This window comes from Narcine bancroftii, chromosome 14 (assembly GCF_036971445.1).
Source record: "Narcine bancroftii isolate sNarBan1 chromosome 14, sNarBan1.hap1, whole genome shotgun sequence".
NCBI classification, from domain to species: domain Eukaryota; kingdom Metazoa; phylum Chordata; class Chondrichthyes; order Torpediniformes; family Narcinidae; genus Narcine; species Narcine bancroftii.
Window position 1 is genome coordinate 28,550,490 of NC_091482.1, and position 12,988 is coordinate 28,563,477.

A 12,988-nucleotide genomic window follows, 5' to 3' on the forward strand; every position below is an offset into this window, starting at 1 on the left:
AGTAAATACAAGCTAAATTGGCACACTGTATCACGAGATCAAACAAAAAGATAAATGAATTAAAAATTGCGGCAGTGCAAAAGCATGTGCTACTCCCACAGTGCAGTTTCTTGCTTTAAATTAAAACATTAAAACAGCATGAGTGGCTGTGGAGCTGCTACATAATTTAATTAGACACCATTTTTTTCTGATACAGTGTGCTCCAGCATTCAGCAGATTCTCTCTCAGTAGGGAGAAAAGGTTGTATGCTCAAGTGGTCAGCAGACGGTGACCCTTTCTCTGCATCCCAAATTAGCTTTCTACAAGGTACTCAAAATATTTGCACTCTGATTCAGTTTACCTTCTTCAGCCTCTCTTCTATCTGACATGGACATCAAAAAACTGCAACTGTTGAAAATCTGAAATAAAAAGCTGAAACATTAAATCTGACTCTATTTCCTCCGATTATCAGGAGTTTCCAGTCTTTTATGATTTTATATCTATTGACACAATATTTAGGAAGCCTCCAGGCAATGAATCTCAAGGACAGAGATCACTGTGGACCTCACACAACTAAATGGGGTTGTAACGGACTTATGTTAATCTTTAATTTAATGTTAAACTATATTTCCCATATATAAAAATGTAAATTATAGATTTCTGTATTTATATTCTTAGTTGTGGGCTGGTACAGGGTCAGGTCACAGCACATTACAGATACACCATTGTACTCACAGAAGAGTGTTCATTCTCAGAGTCGATGTATCTTGGACAGACAGAGCTAATGGATTTCAAGTGGGTCTTAATTATTCAAGAACTGCTGAAGGAAGCCATCTGTTTTTAATCAAAGCCATTTAAGCATCTTGAACAGAGATGAGGTCAGAAGTTGTTATGGATATGGAATGGTTTTGAAAAAGGTACAGGATGTTGGTAGAAATAAAACTGATGGTCATGTGGTTTCCAAGATTTGGGACTCCCCTTAGTGATTTGGAGGAATATAATACCAAATTCAGACATTTTGAGTTCAATTTTGGAAGAGTTCACTTTTACAGAAGTAAAAACCCTTGTAGCACAGGGGTTGAAACCTTGTGAAAGACAGGGTAGAGTTACAGTAACCAGAATTGGTGCTGTTGTTCTGTGTTACGCTTGGGAAAAGGTGGACACAGAATCAATGGCTTTTGAAATAAGGAAGACCATTTCCTTGCCTCTTTGGAAAACAGGACAGATTTCTACATGGCCTATTTTTGTATGGCCACTTTGGTTAACCCTTGTCTGGATTTGTGAATTCATCATGGAAGAAAATAGCCACATTGTGAGTTAAGAGATCTTGATGTTTAAAAGCACTTTATAATTATTTCTGAACTGAGAATTTAAGACTTTCAAGCAAGATTAAAATGATGCTGCACTTTTAAAGATCTACTTTTCAGACACACATACATTTACATTTGTGCATAGTGGGGTTAGGTTTAGAGTTCAAGTAAGTTTAGAGATAAATAAGTAATGTTATGTTATTAATAGGCTAATAAAAACTATTATTTTGAATTTGGCATCATCTGCTGAATTTTCTAATTTTCTAATTGTTCTGAATTGTCCCAAACAAATTTTAAAAGGGTTCATAACAGGGTTAGTATAGCTGGGTGCAATAGTTGGCACAGATATAATAGGACAAAGGACTTGTTTTTGTGCTGTCGGATTCTATGACTTGACTACTTGGCCAATGCAGAACCACGTGAAGCCACTCTTACAGGGCAAGTTGGATCTAAACACGACCACAAGATTTGAACAGCTAAACACAGCCGCAGAATTTAAAAGAATTTAAGTCCCTAAAACTACCTTTCAGGTTGGAATTTAATCAATGCTTAATCACAGCAAGCTGAACACTGCCAACCAGAAGTTCTTGACATTGTGTTAAAATGCTACAGTCAAGTGATTAGAAGCTCCTCGTGGGTTTCAGCTCACAAAAGAATGATTCTAAAAGCAGACATATTTTAAAACCACCAAAGTCCATCAATTTTTAAGTCCATACTGTAGGCCCAATTATAGTGCACAGAGGGATCTGTTGATATATGAGGCATTCAGAGGTAGAGTGCACTGACTGAAAAATAATATCTAGATAGTCTCTGTGGAACAATTTTTGTAAAAGAGTACAAAATAGAGTCTTAGTCAGAATAGTACAGCACAGAAACAGGCCTGCCGCAGTTCTAGTCTCAGACAAATCTGCTAATATGCAGTTCCATCGTTGGGCATTTTGGTGATGGGAGCATGGGAAACTGAAATAATCTGTTTCCTAGTGGTGGGAACCCATTGTGATCCCAATGAGTTTTTGGCCTTTTCACGAGTTTTACTGCTGTGTTGTAAATAGAGGAGCCAGATTTATCACTTACAAGAAAACAAATTTCAGGAGTAAGGGAATGGTGTTATGAGCCCAGAGGCCCCCAAAATCCAGCAGCAATAGAAATTCACCAAGATAAATAGGTACTTAAATTAACTTTAAACATGAAAACAGGATCAAACTTATTACTATTAACTTAACCCCCCTCCCTTCTAATTCTAAGTGCACGTGTTATGTAATGTGTGTGTAAGTTCTTTGATTCAATCTCACCTCTCATTCCTCCAAGTTCACTGGTATCAGGCAATTCTTATACTGTGCACAGTCTCACCTCTCACCTCTCATTCCTCCAAGTTCACTGGTATCAGGCAATTCTAATACTGTGCACAGAATTTAACATTTATGAATCTTCACCAGGCTTTGGTGCTTGAAAAGTAAGTGGTTACCACTCAGGAAGGTTCTTGTCGGTTTTCAGAGAGATTTGTTGCTCGTTGGACATACACAACTGATTCCTTTAGATCAGCCACTTCAGTTTCTTGCCGAAGAAACTTGCCCCATCAGGGTTTTCCGGATGAAAGTGCTGTCACAGGTAGACAGGGTTGTAAAGAAAGCTTTTGGCATCTTGGCCTTTATAAATCAAAGTACTGAGTATAGGAGATGGGATGTTATGCTAAGGGTTGTACAAGACATTGGTGAGGCCAACTTGGAGTATTTTTTGCAGTCCTGGTAACCTAACTACAGGAAGGATCTCAGTAAGATTGAAAGAGGGCAGAGAAAATTTTTACTAGGATGTTGTCGGATCTTCAGGAGTTGAGTTACAAGGAAAGATTAAACAGGCTAGGACTTTATTCCTTGCAGCGGAGATTTAATGGATGTTTTAAAAATTATGAGGGGAATAGACAAAGTAGATATGAGTAGGCTTTTTCCACTTAGATTAGGAGAGATAAATATGAGAGGACATGGCTTTAGGGGAAGGGTTTGGGGGGAACTTCACTCAGAGAGTGGTGGGGTGTGGAATGAGCTGCCATCTGATGTGGTAAATATGGGCTCACTCTTATGTTTTAAGAATAAATTGGATAGATACATGGATGGGAGAGGTCTGGAGTGTTATGGACTGGGTGTAGGTCGCTGGGTCTAGAGGAATGATATTTCAGCACAGACTAGAAAGGCTGAATGCCTGTTTCCTGTGTTTTAGTGTTCAATGGTTCTAAAACAAGAAGTTATTTAACTCAAATATTTTTCTACCCTCTAATCTTGGCCCTGATATGATTTTCTTCCAACTTTTAGTGTTCTATTCCTGAATTCCGTTTGGTAAACACAGGCTTTAGTTACATTTATAATGGTTCAATCCTAGAACAAATCTGCACTGAAGAGCTGTTCTAGAAACTCACAATCCAAATCAAACCTGACTCTGGTTCAATACTAAAAGATAATTTTTATTCACCAGGAATGCAGTGGTAAATAAAAGAGCAGTTCACGCAGAGCCCTCCCAACATGTATCCTTAGCAAAACATCACTCAAATCAGGCACTGACCATTATCACATTGTGGGAGATTGTAGTTTTGGTCTTTTCCTGTAGTGGGATCTGTGGAGTTGCTGTATTTGTTATATTGCAACAGTGGTTTAAAGGCATTAAAGCTAATATTTCATGGTGATAATTTGGAAGGGAACCTGAGTGGTAGAGACCTTGGGGATTCAGTCCTTGAAAGTAATTTGTTCATGGGATTTGGACATCACTGAACATGATGGTGTTTTACTGTTCATCCGCAATTAAATCTGAACTGAGGAGGCAGTTAAGAATCAACCAGACTGGAGGATCTGACTTCACATATAAAGCAGACTGGGAAAGGATGGCAGATTTTGACTGTTAGTTCAGTAAATTAACCAACACACCATGATAGGCGTTGGATACTGCTACAGAGCAATTAGTAAACAGTACAAGCTGCAGTGACAGTGGACCAGTCGTGAAGGGAATAAATGTTTAATGTGGTGGATCAGAGCCAATTAAGCTGGTTCCATTGTGTTGGATGGTGTCAATCATTGCTAGAGTGGAACTCACCGAGGCAACTTTTGTCACACTTGTGCTTTTCAAGAGGTGATGAGGCTTTGAAGGGGTTGGAAAAGGAAGACACCTGGACTCAGACCTGCATCTGTAATGTGGCTGGTCTCAAAAGGTTTCCAAGTGTGGTGAACTGGTTTGAACTTGAAGACTCAAGTTCTGGTAATGCCAATGAAAGTCAAGAGAAGGCTGCGGCGCTCTCTGTCTGAGAATATTCTTGAGTGGCTCCTCCCGATTCAAACTCACTTGCCCAAGACCTGATGTGATGTCTTATTGTTAGTTACGATTCTCATGGTTAATCCTTACGAATGTTAATGAAAGGTGATTAACCTTTTAGTTAAAGAAGGTCTTTGCCTTGCAATTGAGCTCATGGAATGCACTGTATTTATTGGAGCATCTGTCTGTATAATGATTTGGTGCAGAAATAATCATGTTTGATTTCCATGTGCAGACATAGTAATTTGCACACCAAAATCCCATTCAAAACATAAAACAGATGATGGCTTTCATCTTGCTACTGTTTGTTCCTGCTCTGCAGAACAGTGTCAAATTATTGACACAATAATCCTCACTTACACCCTCTGGAGCTGTCTCAAAGGAGCCACAGAGGTTCTGTGCATGTGTAATATTCATCATTAAATACCATAGAAACTTACCCATCAACCACAGAACCTGTGGTGATGATGAAGTATTCATTTTCCACTAATCCCGCATTAATCCCATTTTTTCTCCTGACATTCCCACCTCAAGCATTTTTTTACCATTTCAAGTCAAGTCAATTGACTTGAAATCAAAATTATCTGATTGTACAACTGACAAAACAGCATTCTCCAGTTCTCGGTGCAAAACACGCAGACACACAACCAGACATAACACACATAGAAACAAACAATACATAAGCAGGAGAAGTATTCATATATCTTCTTTCTTTGGCTTGGCTTCGCGGACGAAGATTTATGGAGGGGGTAAAAGTCCACGTCAGCTGCAGGCTCGTTTGTGGCTGACAAGTCCGATGCGGGACAGGCAGACACGGTTGCAGCGGCTGCAGGGGAAAATTGGTTGGTTGGGGTTGGGTGTTGGGTTTTTCCTCCTTTGCCTTTTGTCAGTGAGGTGGGCTCTGCGGTCTTCTTCAAAGGAGGTTGCTGCCCGCCAAACTGTGAGGCGCCAAGATGCACGGTTTGAGGTGTTATCAGCCCACTGGCGGTGGTCAATGTGGCAGGCACCAAGAGATTTCTTTAGGCAGTCCTTGTACCTTTTCTTTGGTGCACCTCTGTCACGGTGGCCAGTGGAGAGCTCACCATATAACATGATCTTGGGAAGGCGATGGTCCTCCATTCTGGAGACGTGACCCATCCAGCGCAGCTGGATCTTCAGCAGCGTGGACTCGATGCTGTCGACCTCTGCCATCTCGAGTACTTCGACGTTAGGGATGAAAGCGCTCCAATGGATGTTGAGGATGGAGCAGAGACAACGCTGGTGGAAGCGTTCTAGGAGCCGTAGGTGATGCCGGTAGAGGACCCATGATTCGGAGCCGAACAGGAGTGTGGGTATGACAACGGCTCTGTATACGCTTATCTTTGTGAGGTTTTTCAGTTGGTTGTTTTTCCAGACTCTTTTGTGTAGTCTTCCAAAGGCGCTATTTGCCTTGGCGAGTCTGTTGTCTATCTCATTGTCGATCCTTGCATCTGATGAAATGGGGCAGCCGAGATAGGTAAACTGGTTGACCGTTTTGAGTTTTGTGTGCCCAATGGAGATGTGGGGGGGCTGGTAGTCATGGTGGGGAGCTGGCTGAATGAGGACTTCAGTTTTCTTCAGGCTGACTTCCAGGCCAAACATTTTGGCAGTTTCCGCAAAGCAGGACGTCAAGCGCTGAAGAGCTGGCTCTGAATGGGCAACTAAAGCGGCATCGTCTGCAAAGAGTAGTTCACGGACAAGTTTCTCTTGTGTCTTGGTGTGAGCTTGCAGGCGCCTCAGATTGAAGAGACTGCCATCCGTGCGGTACCGGATGTAAACAGCGTTTTCATTGTTGGGGTCTTTCATGGCTTGGTTCGGCATCATGCTGAAGAAGATTGAAAAGAGGGTTGGTGCGAGAACATAGCCTTGCTTCACGCCATTGTTAATGGAGAAGGGTTCAGAGAGCTCATTGCTGTATCTGACCCGACCTTGTTGGTTTTCGTGCAGTTGGATAATCATGATTCATATATATATATATATATATATATATATATATTATATATATATATTTATATATATATATGATTCATATATACAAATATATAAATGAACATTGTTTCATGAATATAAGTCTCGGATCGCTAGTGTGAGCAGTCTTTGGCAATCTCATGGCCTGTGGGAAAGAAGCTGTTCCCAGCCTGGTGGTGCCAGCTCTGATACTCCTCTATCTCTATCCCAATGGGAGCAGCTGAAAGATGTGTGCAGGGTGGAAGAGGTCATCAATGATTTTGCGCACCCTCTTCAGACAACGATCCCATAGATCATGTGATTGGGGGGGGGGGAGTGGAGACCCCAGTGATCCTCTCAGCCATTCATCTGGTCCTGTGGATTGACCTCCGATCCATTTCTCTGCAGCAACCGCACCACACGATGATGTAACTGGCCAGGACGCTCTCGATAGAGCACCCGAAGAAGGTTGACCTGATGGTGGCTGGTAGCTTTGCCCACTTTTCTCCTCGGGAATTTACTGAGAATATATTCCCTATGTACAATATAATATATTCCCTATGTATAATATAATATATTCCCTGGAAGGGGCAATTTTCATGAACCATGTAACACGAGTCTTTTGGATATAGGAGGAAAGTGGAATACCCAGAGGAATCCCACCCTGACTCAGGGAGAATGTACAAACTGCACATTGGCAACACTGGCAATCAGGTTGAACCCGGGTCACTGAAACTGCAAGGCACCCGCTCAATCAGCTTCACCACCTCACCGCCCAGACTCACCACTGAAATTGCCCTGTGGCTATATCCTCAGCTGAAGATGATGTCATTGACTTACTGCCTCTCTCTTTTGTCAGAGTCTGTTGCCACATACGGCAGAGACTCCTATCTTGGCTTTTGAAGCATGATCAGCCAGAAATGGCCTTAAATAAAGTTTGTGAAAAGCTGTGCACTGTACCATTTGCAGGACAAATCTACCATGACAACTTGGTTGCAGCTGTTTTATGCTTGAACGCTTCACCAATACGTTAAGCCTGAATAAAATGAGGTCAATCCAAAGGCCCATGAAACATGGAGCAAGAGGTTAAATTGGCTTTTCACAGGGGCTTAACAAACTGGACAAGGATTTTAACCTGCAATACATTACCTCTTGGGCCCACACTAAGAGGAAAATGCAATTTCTAGAGAGGTGTTCAATCCGTCACAACCAATAGGTAGTCCGAACATCTCAAATTCTTTAGGGATATCAACAATAAATGAATCAACTCACAAAGAAAACCACATATTTTGAAATGAGAGAAGATAGGGGTTGAGGTTAGATAGCTCAGACATGCACTGAAAATCATAGCACGAGATTCACACAGGTCCAACTGACCCAGGGTGTGACGAATGTTACATTTACATTTCCACCTCATTACTGTGATTGTAGCATTCAATCACCATGAACGATGCTGCTCATTGCATTACACCCTCGTCTGTTTTGTGTCACTGCATAAATGGATAACACCAGTACCATCTGTTGATGCTCTTAAACTCCATGCTGGAAGGGTATGTGCACTACTGGCAATGCTGCTTTGTTGAGAATGCAGACTGGAAGACCGTTTCATTGAGCACCTCGGCTCTGTCATCCGCAATAGCGCGCATCTCCCAGTGGCCATCCATTTCAACTCCCTGTCCCATTCCCTTGCTGACAGGTCTGTCCAATGCACTGCCAGACTGAGACCACCAGCAAAATGGAGGAATGACACCTCATCTTCTGACTGGGCACCCTCTAACTGAGCAAAATTAATACCAACCTCACTGGCTTTTGTTACAAATCCCCCAATGTCACTCCCCCCACACACACACTTCTTCCTCCTCGCCTACCCCCAGCTCTGTGTCTCCCTTTCGCACAGACAGGATAAATTCTCACCTCTCCCCTCATCATATCCAATTAACACCTTTTGTTGATCTAGATTCCTCACCCAGCCAGCATTGCCTGAATTCTGAGATTTCCTGCCTTTGGTTAATTCTGCTTCTTCCTCGAAGAAGGGCTCAGGCCCGAAAAGTCAACAATATATATTTGGTTTTTATGGATTGAAAGACCGGCTGAGTCCTTCCAGATTTCAGTGTGTTTTTACTTATGCCACATTTATTATCCATCTCTAAGGCAGAGATTGATAGGTACTTGAATAGTCAAAGGTTATGGGGAGAAAGGAGCAGAGAATAGATCAGCTCATGACAGAATGGCAGAGCAGACTCAAATGGCTTGGCCTATATCTTATGCTCTTAAGGTCTAATCAGCACTTAATTGAAGAGACAGTTAAAGGCAACCACAGTGCTGGGTCTGGAGTAACATTGACCCAATTTGGTGAGAGATGGCAGATTAGTGATGGGCACTAAAACCTGGTCTTGCAATGAGAATCTGATTCTGGAAAATAACACAATTAGGTAACCAGATAGGAGTTTAAGTTTTAAATTTAGTTTCATGTCAATATTGCAAGATAAGATTTGTTTCAGAAAATAATATTTAATTTCTTGATTTTAAATTCCCCAGTTGTCTTGACGAGGCTCAAACTTGCATCTACTGGATCGATAGTGTCAAATTGTGTACGGGTCCAGAAATTCACTGATTAGATCCAATGGCTGCCGGTTGTCAATGCAATGTCAAGAATGAAATATGGAAACGAGTTCATTACTTCAGAATGAAGAAGACAACAACGAATCCCATTTCCCAACAAATGCATTGCAACTTTAAACAATAGACAGTAAGTTAGGATAGTGTCCACTTTATTCGGGAAAAAGCCAGTGGTGATTTTCCCAGGTGCCTAACAGCTTAGTCCTTCGACATGGGAGACACCAAAGGTTGCTAGAAGAAAGTACAGACTCCAGCAGCAGTGATTCACAGGGAGTGGGAAGACATATTCAGATGCCAATCAGTCTAACTGCTTTGTTCAGAATGGAGCTTCTTGAAAGTTCTCTACACTCACCCAGGAATGTGGAGAGCAATTCCACTGCTCTCCTGACTTCTATCTTGTGGCTGGATAGGGAGCTTTTGGGTGATAGGAGATGACTCACTTCCTGCAGGAGCTAGTTTCTGACCTCCCCTTGTAGTTATGGTATTTATGTGATTATTCAATAAATTTTCTGCTCAATCTAGGACATTGGTGGAAAGGGATATGGCAGTTAATGCATTTACACTTTGAGAGACAATGGGTAGAACATCTGTTTTAATAAAACAGGGAAGGCTGTAAATATTTATCTGGTCAGGCAACAGCTGGAGAAGAGGAATAATTAACTGTTCAGGTCAAAGAAATATTAACTCTGTTTCTGTTTCCTTGCTATGGACACCCAGCAAATGTTGCTTTATTCCACATTTGCACATCAGTAATATTTTGTTTTTCCAATCTCTCTTACTGTGATTGTCATTGCTTCACAATTATATGGGAAAAATATAACGCACCAGTATCAATCCAATTGAATGTTCTGCTGGCCTTACAATATAAGCATAAGCTGCCACATGCCCTGAGGACAGCTCTTTCAGCCTTCTACTCACTGACGTAGGAGCAGAATTAGGCCGCTCATCCCATCAGATATGTTCCACCGTTCAATTTGTATTGCATATGTATGGTTTATCGATGTGCGTGTTATCTGGTTGCTTTAGGGATATCAACAATAAATGAATCAACTCACAAAGAAAACCACATATTTTGAAATGAGAGAAGATAGGGGTTGAGGACCGGAGAACGCTGTTTCGTCAGGTTGTACTTGTGCAATCAGATGACAATAAGCTGGACTCAATCCATGGCTGATGTAATTTTCTTCTCAACCCCATTCTCTTGCCTTCACCCTATAAACCTTTGACATCCTTACTCGACAAGAACCAATCAAGCTCCTATTTAAATGTACCCAATGTTGGCCTCTAATGGCAATTAATTCCACACATTCACCACAAGGGATTTCTCCTTATAATGTTCTCACTCCATCCCCAATAGCACAACCACAACAGTTCTCTGGCCATTCTGGTCCCTTCCTCTTCCTGGATTTTGAATTCCGCCCCTTAGACTTTGGGAAGAGCCAAGTGAGAGGTTGACCAGCTTGTGGAGGTCAAATTGTCATTGTAAAATGGGAGGCTTCCTTCTGGGTCCAGGCTGTGGAGATGTCCCTCCGGAACTCTGTCAATCATGTGGTGGTATGTATCAGGATTCCCACCTTGTACCTGATGGGTTAACAGAGCAGAGAATGGTTGAATATCCTTTCTATCTAAACACCACCCTATCTTTGATCAGATATCAGATGCAGTGGTCTCTCATACAGGCCATTGGGAGTTGTTCTCTTTAAACCCTGTGTACAAATCAACTCTTTTTATTCTAGTGTAGTGTCCACAGTGCATTGTGGCATTGTCAACAGCCCCATGCACTGTGAAGTAATAAATTTTCCTGGAACATCTGTATGGTACTCTGCCGGAGGAGATAAGCTCATCAGTCATTGAGGAGAGATAGTGTGAAACATGGCATATTTGAATATATGACTCAATTAAGATTCAAGATTCAATTTATTGTCATGGTCATAATACAGTGTCATGTTACATGAAATACCCTTTTGCCTGCTGCAAGGCAGATAGATTCGCCACCGGCAGAAATTGTCTAGGTGCCTCTTACGTTTCTTACAGTCAGGGAAAGAGAAGCAAAGGAGCAAATGGCAACCCGAGCTCCAGATCCGAACCTCCGACACGGTCAGGGACCCTTTGGCGTCCTCGGCTACCTCCTTGCATCCTGGTTCCAATACCAGTTCGAGCCAGTCTCCAGCAGTCTGCAACCCAGTGTGAGTCTCCTCCGACAGCAATCTCCAGCAGCCCACAGCTTCCGTGGGTTCCTCGCCTCGAGTCGCCAGCAATTCGCCCCCTCACTAATCCACCTCAGTGGTCACAGTCCCGTGGGTCATCTCTTCCCCTTCTCAGATGGGGGTGTGGTCTTCCTGACTTCTGGTGCCCTGCTCCAGTCCTCTGCTTCCCTGAAGTCAGCAGTCCCTCGTGGCACAGCCGAGGTCATGGGATCTCAAATAAAACCGTCAGCTCCCTGAATGGGCTGTTCAAAGCCTGTGTGGGGAAATAAGATTTAAGAGAAGAATAAGGCCACATGGGCCCCCCCCCCCCAAGCTTTTCAATAAAATTATGATTGATTCTGCTCACTCAACTTAATGGCCAATCTGCATCATCCTTGATTCCTCTATAATCTAAACTTCTCAATCATGAACATATTTACTGGCTCACTATCTATTTCTCTTCAGGACAGAGTATTCCAAACAAAATCATACCCACTGAGAGAAGAAACTCCTCTTAATTTAAAATAAATATCCTGGTTTTAGATTACTCCATCAGGGGAAACACCCTTCCTGCGCACTGCCAGTCTTAATCCGATTCCTGTACATTTCAATACATTCTAAGGATGCTTCCGTTACCTCCTACGTCCACGGACAGTGAAGGGAAATCTACTCAATTGCTATCACACAACCTTGCATCAGAAGAATTAATGCAGTAAACCTTCACTGCCTCCAAATACAGTGGCCAACAATGTAAACAGTACCCTCGGTTTGATCTGTGTACAAGATTCCAGTGGTAGCTTGGATTAACGGATGGAATTTTAGTTGGGTCATTAACATTGTCTGATACACAAATGTCTGCAGACGCTATGATTGTGGTAAAAGCATGCAGAAATTTTTGGAGGAACTCAGCCAATCTTGCAGCGTCCATAGGAGGTAAAAATATATTACCAATGTTTCGGGCCTGAGCCCTTTTTCAAGGTACAGATAGATCCTGACTTACGAATTCTCGACCTGTGATATATTGAAGTTATGACAATCACGATCTGGTACTCTTGGTTTCTAGCACTTGTGATACGCAGCACAGTGATGCAATGATGCTTCTCTCTTGCAATTCTGGGCAATTGCAACATAGTGTGAGAGTAGCATTCAGCATACGCAGCACAGACATGAGTGCACTGTACAGTTACGTACAGTAAACCAGCCATCACGTTATGACACGTCAAAGACACGTCGTGTCAAAGTCCAGTTGCGTCAGAGTCGCATTGCGTAAAATTCGAGTCACATAAAATTGGCGTCCCTTCAAGTCAGTCACATCGCGTCAAATTCACATCATGTCAAATTGTGTTATAATAAAAGTTTTCATCACCTAAATAAAATAAAACTGCAGTGTGCATTTCAGTAATGTTCTTTTCAGTTTAAATTATGTTGTACAAAACGTTTCAGAGTTTAAATTAAATTTAAATTAAAAAAACAGGATAGTGCGGTATTGTTTCAACTTACAATAATTTTAACTTACGATGCGAGTCTCGAAACAGAACCCTATCATGTCGGGGTCTACCTGCATAAGCAGAAAGCAGGCAGGTGTCTGAATTAGACTGGGAAGAGAAAGGGGAAAGAATGGGAAGGGAAGGAGTT